The sequence below is a fragment of the Cynara cardunculus genome (genome assembly GCF_001531365.2).
Source record: "Cynara cardunculus var. scolymus isolate 2C chromosome LG 17, CcrdV1, whole genome shotgun sequence".
Classification (NCBI taxonomy): domain Eukaryota; kingdom Viridiplantae; phylum Streptophyta; class Magnoliopsida; order Asterales; family Asteraceae; genus Cynara; species Cynara cardunculus.
The window spans coordinates 27,971,127-27,984,034 of NC_037544.1; the positions used below are offsets into that span (position 1 = coordinate 27,971,127).

The 12,908-nt window shown below is 35.1% G+C and overlaps 1 long non-coding RNA gene across 7 annotated transcripts in view; it reads right to left on the reverse strand.

Annotated features, from left to right (window-relative positions):
* Nucleotides 1-1,260: 1,260 nt before the first annotated feature.
* Nucleotides 1,261-12,908, reverse strand: part of LOC112500778 — a 12,651-nt gene continuing 1,003 nt past the window's right edge. Inside the window, exons 1-7 of one of the 7 annotated variants that reach the window (XR_003067369.1) lie at nt 9,805-10,087; nt 6,287-7,473; nt 4,097-4,394; nt 3,527-3,612; nt 2,053-2,128; nt 1,593-1,764; nt 1,261-1,475 (exon numbers count right to left, since the gene is read on the reverse strand). This is a non-coding gene — a long non-coding RNA (uncharacterized LOC112500778). Of the gene's footprint in view, nt 1,476-1,592; nt 1,765-2,052; nt 2,129-2,481; nt 2,564-3,526; nt 3,976-4,096; nt 4,395-6,286; nt 7,474-9,804; nt 10,088-12,908 lie in introns of those variants that run through there. The other 6 variants (XR_003067367.1, XR_003067366.1, XR_003067370.1 and 3 more) reach the window with 6 other exon arrangements.

Consider the following 12,908-nt stretch of genomic DNA (forward strand, 5'->3'; position numbering starts at 1 on the left):
TGTGTTCGATTTACACCAAGAGCAAAGAATCAAGAGAGAGAGTTCTAGAGCAACTGAATGAGAGATGAATGAGAGAATTTTTTAATATATCATGGTGAATATCAGTTTGAATCTCACCTTGGGGATGGGAAAAAGACATAGAGGTATGAGAGGGTGAAGACATGAGTGAAATGTGTCAAAAGTATCTTGGAAACATGAAAAGGAAAAATAATAATGTGCATTGGTAACTTGTACTATATGTTATTTTAATTGTATATAAAAGATTTTAAGATTGAATGCATAAAATAGTAGTACTTAATGCATTATGAGTTGTTTTTTAAGATTTTTAAAACTTTGTGCATAAATGTATGGTACTTTATGCATTAAAAATTGTTTTTAAGATTTTGATATGTATCACGACTTTCTTTTTTGGAAAGAGGACAACACCTCTAAAAAAAATAAACGGACAAAAGGTACACTTAATTAATGTGAGACTTCCACCCGAAAGCAAAATCACCTAGGGTATTGAGACAAGCCCCAATATCTAGATGACTAACACTAATCAAACACATATGGTTGGAGCAAACGTCTTACCACATAACTAAGCGGCCGTTTATCTAAACACTTACCCGTAAGTGTTTAATGGTAAAATTCAACATTACCGCTTACTTACCTGGTAAGATTTTAGTCTACCAAAACGACATCGTATGTAACAACTTACCCAATAAGTGCTAACCGTGGTAAAATCACTTACCGGGTAAGACTTTCAGTTCTTGCCTTCGCTCTTACCGGGTAAGATTCTTGGTCTTTGACATATTCATCCAATGAAGTAACATGACTTAGTAAACGCATACCTGAGTAAGCATTTGTTAAACGGCCCCTAAAATCCAAAGAGTATAGAGCAACGACACAGGTTTCGTACCAAAATTTGAGCATAGGTAACAATCTGTAGTCTTCCCTTTACGCTATCACCAAACAAACTTATACAATTATTTTACCTAATTGATCATATGGGTTCAATAGGTGTAATTTTTCTTACAGGTAAATACCATCATGCCTATTTTATGAAAAATAGTAAAAGATTTTTGGCTTAAAATATATGCTGCTTTAGATATATAATCTCACATTACAAGCACAAATAAAAGATGCATCAAACATAATCTTTTATATTAAATCTAAACTATAAACTTAGCATATGATAATTTCTTGAACCAAAAAAAGACACCATCAATCCCCAGAAATGAAAATGGAAACTTACAAAGGCAATTCCAACATCGTATTGATAATCCACTATGTCTCCAAATATCTCCACCCTCATTCTAAAAAATTCATCAAAGCATGCAAAATTGAACTGTTTTCAATTTTCTTTTCAAATAATTCAAAATCAAACATGTTTTCATTCATCATCTGCACCACCAGATGCCGCATTCAGAGCATTCAGTCTCTCAATAAGCTTCTCCTTCCTCTCATCATATGTTAGCTTCTTCAAGTTGAACCTAAACCCACAAAAACAACATCAACACACATAATCATCTCTCTGTTTTTATAAACATAATCTTCTGCAAAATTATCTTTTTACCATCAAAAGGACAGATTTTAGAAAATAAGGTTACCTCTTGTGTGCTCCTTTGGAGGCTGTTTCTCCAACTTCTTTGGGGTTGGATCAGCATGAATGGCTTAATGCATCTTCTTGTACAGCTCTTCAATGTTTTACGGGTCAACTCCAGCTTTAATGTATTCAGAGAAGTGAGACCGATACTTTTCCGGCTCATCTCCCATCAAAATCTGCATATAAACCAACTATTTTCAAACCATATGTTCTATTTTCAAAGATGCACTACATCTCTTGTTAAACAACACTCACCCTCATGTAGGAAGCAACATACCCACCATAAATGTACTTGCGGTGGACATGTTACTTAGAAAAACACAAAGAAAACAGCAAAACAAGCAGTAGTTTGGGACTGTTTTGATACAAACAAGCAGTTTGCGACTGTTTCTACAGCAAAACAAATTGTAGAAAATGTTAGACTGCAATGAGATGAGTAACAACATCGGACAATCAAGACTTACACGAGCTGAAGAACGATGTCGAGTATGCCCTTCTGACCACTTCTGTAATAACTCCTCACGCTTCTGTTTACTCTCTCTGATACACAAAGTTATCCAATTAGAGTTCACACATAAATTCTTTAACCACAATCCTCTTGACATGGAATCAACAGGATGAGAAACTGTCCATAAACACAAAAAAACAAACTCTATTCATGCATTTTTACTCCCTATGTTCCTATATAAATGTCCAGTTCACTTTGTTATAAATGTTAAATATAAGATGAAAATATACAAGAAAAATACCCACAATCTGAAACTGATTCTCCAAAAAATAAAGATAAAAAGATCAAAAAGTGATAGAACTTTACATAATTAGGAAGTGAAAACTGGACATCTAAATAGAAACAATAGGAAGGAAGTATTGAACAATAACGTTTTCCTTTATACCTTGTTAAAGAATTATAAATGACATGGACTGAAGCTTGCTGTTCATCAACAGTTATTCGGGGTCTCTTAATACCAGATACGGCTAACATGTCATGGGAAAACATAATAGGAAACTTGCTAACATAGTGGGGTGCTCTCTGTCATCAACTACTACAATAAAGCTATGTTTGTTTCACTGTTATTGGAGATTTTAGAAGTTGCAATCAGTTAATGAATTACAAATATTGTTGTCAATAATCTGTCGGTAAAAGTACATCGAAAATATGTTGATGATAAGATCCCTAAGTAAGACGTCAATTAGTACCACCTTGTTTTTGTTGATCCATCGATGATTATAACTGTTGGTGATCAGGCGGTGATCATAAACATGGTGATAATCGTCAGTGATRCCCAAGRAAGAGGCATGATTAAGAATCGGGTGAGCACCAAGTGAYACACAWTCCTTCCACATCGATATAATATCATTAGCAGAGTTGTAAAAGTTTATTCAACTTACCGASGTTAAACGATCACAAGTATTAGTGAACTATGATCAAACTGTTTTGAAAACAAGCAGCAAATCCAACCAGGATGTCCAAGAAATGTGCAAACATAATCTCCTCACMGCTTGCTAGTGGTTTAACCTCACTCTATGAATGCTTTTAGCTTTTTTTTCTGGCAACACATTATTTTAACCTCATTAAGTTGCCATACCAAATGCTGATCGGGGTAAGATTTTACCAGGTCCTTACTATACCTTACCCGGTGAGGATTACAAATTTACAAGGAATAAGAATCTTACCCCATAAAAAAGCAGGACAAAGATCGAAAATATATTTGGTAAGTGAAGATGGTAGGTAAGAAATAATAAAAAAAAATCCAAATGAAGCTTTGGAGAAAAACCAAAATCCATTGCAAATCTAAACAGCCCTAACCCATTTTCATGGTAAGAAAGAGGCTATACAATAAAAAGAACACAAAAGATAAAATTGAAAATAAGAACTGGAAAAAGGGGAAGGAAGATAAACAATCGTATGAGATATTCAAACCAAAAGAAGGAAAATACCTCGATTGGAATGAGTAGATGAGAGATGATCGAGCCCTAACCAGACTGCAACATCAAAGTCTCTTTGGAATATATGCCTAGTCAAACTTCACATTTGGTTTGGGAGGGATTAAACCATGTGAACAAAATCAATAATGACTATCCCCAGACATTTAGATTTTAGTCTATAAACTTCTAACAGAGAAAACTCTGTAGCCTGCAATGGGTATCCCAAAGTGGAAATTGTCCAAGAGTTTTATGACAATATGAAAGTATATACTGTTTTGAACAAGGATTGATGATAGGTAATGGCCTTTAAGGTTTGAAACAAAGTGGAAATTTAAATTTCTTATGCCATTTCCCAGTGAAGATTAAATGTAAAACAGAAATGCACAAAGGGGAGAAGGGAATAATAATCTGTAGCTCACTCCAATGCCTCTGATCGAGAGTAAGGCCATCTGGGAAGAACCCTAAAACTCACATAAGTGAAATCTTGAATGGAATCAACATAGAGGAACAATTAATTCGCTAACCCATTGAAAACTGAGAACCCTAACCAACCAAATGAAGATGGAAAATAAAAATAATTACCTCGATTGGAACCCTAGCTGTATTCGAAGCATGGATCGCGAGTGTGTGGAGCCATTACATGGTGATCCTGAATAAGTAATCATCATACGGGAGCTTGAATCGTCAATTTATGCATCATTAATTTAGGAGGGAAATCGATGAGAGCGTGCGAAGCGATGAGAGCTTGTATTGGGAAGACAATCTTCTTAGAGGAGTGTGAATCGTCAATTTGCATCATTCCTTTAGGAGGGAAATCGATGAGAGCGTGCAGAGTGATGAGAGTGTGCGGAGCGATGAGAGCTTGTATTGGAAAGACAATCTTCTTAGAGGAGTGTGAATGTAGCATGCAAGGAGAGTAGTGGAGAGCATTAAAGGGTTATACTGTATACATTATGCATAAAGAAGTTGTATATTTTTAAGACTTTAAGCATCAAAAGGTTGTACTTTATGCATTTTAAGTTGTTTTTAAGACTTTTATGAAATCTGCTTTATAATGTAGCATAGATGTTTTCTATATATTATCTAATCAGATAATGATCTTAAAAAAACATTCATACTAGAAGAAGAAAAATCATATAGATTATTATTATAAAAATATGTTTTTGATTAAATATTTTAAATATAACTTAGAAAGGTAATTTTACAACTTCATTTTAACCGTGAGTCTATAACGTCTATGAATTTGTCAAAGTGTGAGTGATGTGATTAGTTAGATCTATGAAAATGTAAAATCTATAGTTAAAAGTATAAAAACATAAAAGATAAAAAATAAAAAAATTGAAAACAAATCGCGTGTTACAAAAAAAAAGCACGCCACGGGGCGCTTCAAGACGCCATGGCGTGAGCTATGCCTTACAGAAACGCTATGGGCCATTTCGTAACGGCGGAGACGCGTCTTGCGCCACATAGCGCCATGGCGCACCGTTTTGAACACTGCTATTACCACAGTTTAGACCATAGATCAGCATGGGGTCTTTATCGTTTTACATTAGTTATGGGTGAACTCACGGATGACATGCAAGATAGSACACAATGGTGCATGATTCTAACCACTATCATGTACTGGTGAGACTAAGCAAGATGATAGACCTAAGGTGGGCAAGAATAAAAGAAATTAAAATCTGCAGGTCTAGATTAAGCTTGTTTAAAACATAGTACATTAAGTGAAACTTTAGCGTTGTTGATAAGTAAGCATGCTTTGCAGTTTGCAAAGAGTAGTTAGAAAAGATATATTCTGTTAGTTTGAATTGGTATTAYGAAGATGAAGATACTATAACAGCAAAGTGGATTAATGATGACTTGACAGCCTTTCTAGTTGGTCCTAAATGAGGCAAAAATGGGAACTATGACTTCAGGAGAATAACGTTGGGCCATCAAAGTATGTACATAAAACGATTGTAGTAGAAATTTGGATGCTAAAATAGACGTTGGGCCAGACAAGAAGGAATAGGATTAGATATAAAGATATAGAAGAGAAGGTTGGAGTGGCAATGGTTGAGAATAGCTGACATAACATAACTTAAGATGTTTTATTCATATCCAATACAGAACTTTTACGTATAGAACAGAAAATAGTACAAAAGGAGATCATTCAGAGAGGCAAAAGTTGGGCAATACTAAAGGGGGAGAATTAATGAAGAGTGCTGTAAGGGAGCCGAATATATCAAAGGACTTTGTGTTAGAAGTATGTGGAAGAACCTCATTCATCTTCCAAAACAAACATTCCCCTCTTAATAAAATTCTTTTGGCTTCCACCTCTTTTAAATTTCTTTCGGGACAATTTATCCTACCTCAACTGGTAGGGCATGAAACAGTTTTGTTGTAAGATACACTGAATATACATGGTTTACATTTCTATATGGAAAGAAAATTATTATTATGCTAACTGCTTATAACTTACGTAAATGGAAAAAAAAAAAAAAAAAACAATGTAGTTCCAAAGAGCTTAAATAAGTTGGGCTGAACATATGAAGAGGCCAAGAAATACCATCTGAAATGGAAAGAAATCTATCATCTGATTGATGCAACTAAATAACTAGTAGTACCCTTGTTCTTTTTAATACTGAGAGATGGCATTTCTATGTCTTCATTGAAATTCTGCTATATATGTGAAGATGATCGATCACACACAAATTCACAGAATATTACATGCAAATCTAGAGGAGCTTAAAATACCAGAGTTTTCTCCTTTGGAGGGGAAGGGAATCATACCAGCCATTCTACCAAATATTATCATGTCTGCATGTTGCAATGAATTACTGAATTTCTCAGGTGAGGTCAGTGTACTGGCCACAACCTCTGTATGGTAGAGCTGTTTTGGATTGCCATGCAAACATCTCTCTGCAATTAGAACAAACTCCTTCAAACATTTTGGGGTTATTTGACCCCTTATACCAGAACCAATGATATGCTTTAGATTGTCTTCTTCAATAAATTCTTGAGCCCATCTTGCAAAACTCCAGCAGTCCACATCAAGAGTGTATCCACTACATGCTTCCAACAAAGCACTTCCAAGAAAATGACCGCAAATTTTGATTGGGGTTATACATCGTGATGTCAAAAGCTCAAATATTTTGTTAAATGAAAGTTGGGCAGCAAAAACTTCCGGACTTTGGGTTGTCAAGGCCAACTAATCAGCCATCCACTTATATCAAGACAATGATAAAGGTACTTTTGGGTATCTGGATCCCAACTATTACACAACTCGAAAGCTGACAAGTAAGTCTAATGTGTTCAATGTTAGGCATAGCGGCATACACATCAGATTTTCTGCTTTCCAGTTGCATAATAATCAAGATCCGGGTACCCAAAAGTACCTTGAACAAGTGTGTCGATACAAATTGATAGTTTATTCGTTGGGCCTATTTTGAACAAACCCCCAGTCCTATATGTTGTTGCCCAACTTCTATACAATATAATATTAATATCTAAGCTCTTGACATCACGATGTATAACCCCAACCCGAATTCCTGTACCAATGTAAAGGTAGTGTAACCCACGACCAGCAACTATGCAGATGTTGAGTTGCTGAAGCCAAGAAAGAGGGGTACCAAGTATGGAGATTATCTTCAAGTGTTCCATTGGGCATATATTCATAAACAAGCATCTCTCTTTTCCATGATTACAATAGCCAGGCAAAGACACAAGATTAGGGTGCCGCAACTCTAGAAAGCACCTCTGTTCCATTTTGTATTTCAAACATAGTCTCTCGGTATGARATATTATATGGCTTGTATATAAATGTACCAAATCCTGCTACTCATGTAGGTACTTGATGCCCATTGCTAACAGAGCTTCTATAACAACACTGTCACTTTTCATGCTAAAAATGACATGTAAAATTCAAATCATCATCGTTAAAGAAACTCGCTTGAACWAAGTAGAGGTATACACTCCACCTGCATGTGAAAGAATTGAAAATTATTAAGTTGTGTCTTTCTTCCATAACAAGCAAACAGAAGACGGTCAACAGAACTTAGATAGGCGAACTAAAATCCATAAAGTATCATTGTTATTGACACATTAATATATATATATATATATATATATGGTTTTGTTCAATAGAAGTGAATAAGGAAGTGCTAAATGTCCAAGAGTTTTGTGTCTATGAATGATGTTGAATGAAAATCTAGAGAAAAAACTATGTTTCAAGCCACATCCACACAGAGACGATATACTCTAAAAGCTATGTTGTTAATTGCGGTGCAATAGCGGTTATCAGTCCTAAGCAAAATAGTGGTGAAAATTGCGGTTTCGACAATAGCGGCGCAATTTACCGCTATTTCACCGATATTGAGGTAAATAGCGATCTGCTATACCGATATTCTCAGTTGGACCTGTTCTGAATCTAATGCTTACATTTTTGTCGTTTTTGGGCATTYATTTTGACTTGGGCTTTTATTTTGATTTGGGCCCTTATKTTATTTTAATCCATTAACCRTCAACGAATATCATCCAGGCTCCARCATKCGGTTTAGAAATTCTTAGAATCTTAGGTTTTAATTTCTTTCTATCATCGTTGTCAGTCAACCTTCTTCGACACTGTGAGTTTTCTATCATCGTTTATGAACACGTTTCCTATTTTGTTTTGTGAAACTTGTTTAAGTTGATGTTTTGATGTTGACACTATATTTTTAATTATTGCATATAATATCTTCATGTATGCATACATATATAATATATATATATATATATATATATATAACTCTTTAGAAATGTTAGATGAACCGCTATACCACCGCAATAAGCGCTATTTCAAACATCAGTCCTGCCCACTACTTTGTATTTTGACCGTTGTAACAGCATAGTCTGAAAGTCTACTCCACCTCAAAGTTAGTGGTTAATCCATATAAACCAACTAAACCTCCTTAACAAGTGTATTAACAAATGCATTCTTCATATATACCAACATGATGCCCCACTAGATACAAATATTTTTTTCAGCCATAATGCTACATGAACCAATGTTTCCTCATAATCATCATTTTGGTATTTAGCCTAGGGAGAAGAACAAGACAACCAAATAATACTAAGGAGGCGTTTGGTTTGAAGGAATGGTTTTGAGGGATTTGGATTTCGTGGAAGGATTTGGAATTTGAGGGATTGGATTTGGGATCTTTAGGGTATTTGGTTTTAGGATTTGGAATGGAATTGGATTCCATTTTTTAAATAATAAAAACAAGTTATAAAGAATTATAAAAATAATTAAATTACCTTTTTATTAATTGATTATTATCAAACAAATGTTTTTAACATATTTTTAAACACTATAATAAACAAATCCTACGTAATCCCATGAAATCCCAACCACCACCGTGGGATTTCAAAATCCTATGTTTGATGGATTTCAAATCCGAGCAATCCTGCAAACCAAACACGAGATTGGAATGTATTGGAATTCCAAATCCTCCAAAATCTCTTCCATTCCTATGTTTAGGGTGCGTTTGGTTTGCAGGAATGTTTCTGAGGGATTTGGATTTGTAGGAGGGATTTGGATTTGGAGGGATTTAAAATCCATTCATGTGTTTGGTTTGCAGGATTTGGATTGGTTTGAAATCCATTACTTTGTAAATCATGTTTGGTTTGTAGGATTTGGATTGAAATTTTTTTTTCTTTTGTAATTATTTTAGTCACCAAATCTCTTTTATTTTCTTAAAACTACCTATTTAACCAACAAACCTATTAATCCAAAATACATATTTAACAATCTAACTATGAGCAAGTCACCTAAGCAAGTCATTAATGTTCTCATCACTTGGAAAAAGCTACTCTCACCRAATTTAGATGATGAAAAGTTTCKCCAAGAACACTTCGAACACTGTCGAGTTTAGGAGCTAGAAGGAGATGAACAGATTTGAAAATGGTGGGAATGAATAAGAAGCAGTCAAGTGAATCAACGATACTATTGTTTTTTTGTTTCATCTCTTAAAATGCAAAATCATCTAGACCACAATTTCAGAAACGTTTTCGCTTATTGAACACAAAATTCAGCAATCAAAACCCTAAACTAAGTAAATCGAAGCTAAATTATCACCAAACAAATGTTCGATCAAAAAAAAAAACAACACCGTTTGAACACGAAATTGAAACAATCAAAACCCTAAACTAGAGTAATCGAAGATTCGAAGCTGAATTATCACAAAGCAAATGTTTGATCACAAAAACAACATCGTTTGAACACGAAATTGAAACAATCAAAACCCTAAGCAGGACTTTTCCTTTATAAATACCTTGACTGTAAAATCATGAACTGATGATTTGCCAGCGATAGATGAAGTTGCACAAATTTTTGAAATTTAGATGTACTTTGAAGAAGAAATGGATGATCGATCATTTCTGAGGAGGAGAAAGCCACCGATTTCTATTGAAGATCAGCCCCAATTCCAGTTCTCCCAACAAATCTTTTTCCGGGTTGATGAGAGAAGGCGGCGAAGAGGAGGAGAGAGCACCGCTTCAAGCGGGACGACGACGAGGAGAGAGCACCGGCGAGGAGGAGAGAGCACCGGCGGGTTAGGGAGGCAGGAAGGGAAGGGAAGGGAAGCGAGGCAGGATGGAAGCGATAGGTTTCTTTGCCGGATTTGAATTTTAAATGCCACCCCTCCGAAAACGATTTTCAAATCCCATGTTTAAGGGATTTTATTAAAATACAAGGATTTCTAATTTGGTAAACAATTGGAATGGATTTTAAATCCAAATTCTCTCAATTCCATTTTATTTTTGTAAAACCAAACCCACTTTAAGTTCCCACTAAAATCCAATAGTCTTTCTCTACTACCAACAAGATCCCTAATTTTGTTTTTCTAATCTTGTGCTATACAATTTGGTCATATATATAGAAATTAAGTACTTTGAGACACATTTTGTTATACGATTTTATTTCTCTAACCTAGCTTAAGAGAAGGCATTTCCTTAGCATAAGAGCACTCTCACACATTCCTTGAAGAATAACCATCCAGTATCCACAACACATGAAGAAAAAGTTGTGAAATGGATGAAATTAAGAAAAAACATAATTGAACTAATTTGCATTCTAATGCACTTTTGGGGTTGTTTGGTTATTGTTGAATGATTTGGTGTAGATTGATTAAGTGGTCACAATGATTAAGAGACTATGTGTAATTTAGTGTTGAATGGAAGTGTTTTGAATAGATAGTTTGGATGACAGAAAATTACCAATTTAACCTTGTGTGTTGTTTGGTTGTTTTTACATTAAGACCATGTTTGTTTCCTAACATTTGACATGAATTGATCAATCAACAATAAAAATTGATCTTTAAGTTTGTCCAATCAACTCAATAAATTCTAAAACTAATAACTCTAAATACAAAAATATATTTTCCTTTTGCTAATAGCTAGTTGGCTACCACTTTGATTTCATGGTCAAAATTATTTTTTCCATAAACATACATTAAAAATTCTCGTTTTCCAAAAAGCAAGAAGAAACATTTACGGAGGATAGAAGTAGATGGCAACAGATTCATGGGTTTGTTTCTTTCTCAACGCCTTCCATAATTTTTTTCGTCACCGCCTTTCACTATTTTTTCTTTGTCGATGACTACCCTGCCTAGAAGGAGACCATAGCCTTCTTTTCTTGTGGTCGTGGATAGAAATGATTTTGCTGCTATGGTAGGAGGATTTTTAGGGGTTATTCGGTAGAACATTTGAAAACTTTTCTAGGTTTGATTTTTATTTTGAAAATTTATCAGGGTCCAATTTTCATTTTTCTAGTGTTTTCAGTAGTGGGGTGTAAGGAAGAAGAGAGCTATAAGAGATGAAAAGGCTTTGTTGAATTTTATTAACAACCATGGAGCCTATTTATACACACGTTTACATCTCGTTGAGAGGGAAACAAATCAACCTAATTAAGAGTATTAATTAGATTTTTGTTCGAGGGGGTATAACCAAATATATTTTGTAAAATGGTCAACGAAAATGACATAGTATTTAAAATCTTCAAATGAAAGAATAGGGGTCGTCCAAACGTCCGTAAATATTAGTTCTAACGGAGCGGTAGAAGTAAGAGTAGACTTGGAGAAGGGTAGTTTATGACTTTTATAGATATAGATATTGCAAGAATTACAAGTAGACTTAAATGAAGGAAGATTCAATGGCACTTGACTGCGTAGGGTATTAATAATATCAATAGAGGGATGACCCGAACGATGATGCCAATTGGTGGGAGGAACGACCATGCTTGAGGTGAACGAAAGGAGGTGATGGGCCCATTCATAGATGCCCCCCATTAGTTGGCCCTTGAAGGAGGGTGAGGCCTATCGAGCAATCCTTAATACAGAAAGAGGTAGGTAAGAATTCACAAGAGCATTATTTTCCATGTAGAGAATGTTTCCAGATATAGATTGTAGAAATATAACATTGGAGAATTAAATAATTTATGAGAAGTAGAGAGAGAAAGAACCAATATGAGAAATCGGCAGAGAGGAACCATCACCAATGATGAGATCATCGGAGCCGTCATAAGGGGCATGTAAAGCTAGGTTGGCGATGTCATTTTTGACATGGTGAGTGACACCGCTGTCCATGAGCCATGAAAAGGAAGGGAAATTAGTGAAGGTAGCAACATTAGTTTGAGGAGCCGAGCAAAAGACTCGGGTTGGATTTGGACCGATGAGAAACGTGGGAAAAACTATGTGAAGGAAGAGTTGTTTGAAGGCGGAGTATTAAGAAACGACATGACCCTCATAAAGACACCATTGCCGAGATAGGTTTTTAAGGTGCGGTTGTGGGTGGTGGTGTTTAAGGTAGGAAGGATGCAAGAGGTGGTGGTGTTGCCATTCTTTGCCATGATAAGAAATTGGATGGGAATAAAATTGATCAATGCTCTTATACCATATAAGAGATGAAAAGGCTTTGATGAGTTTTATTAACAACCATGGACCCTATTTACACACACATTTACATCTCATTGAGAAGGAAACAAATCAACCTAATTAAGACTATTAAATAGAAAATATTGATAAGAATAGTTATAAACATGTGATTCACGCAAGTTTTCCCTACGACCTGAAGACGAGGCCAAAGTCACTATGTGATTCATGCAACTTTGCCCCACGACCTGAAGACGAGGCCAAAGTCACCCACACACCTTTTTTTGACCGTAAATGAAAAATCACATGTGATTTTGCACGTGATTTGGCCGTTTCCGTATTCTCTTAAATAGTTAACATTCTCATTTGATCTCCCTATATATATATATATATATATATATATGTATGTATGTATAAAAATTGAGCACTTCATGACAAAGCATATCCATACCTCAAAACTTTAATCTATAACCTTTTTTTATATTTGATTGCTTGATTATATCCTATAA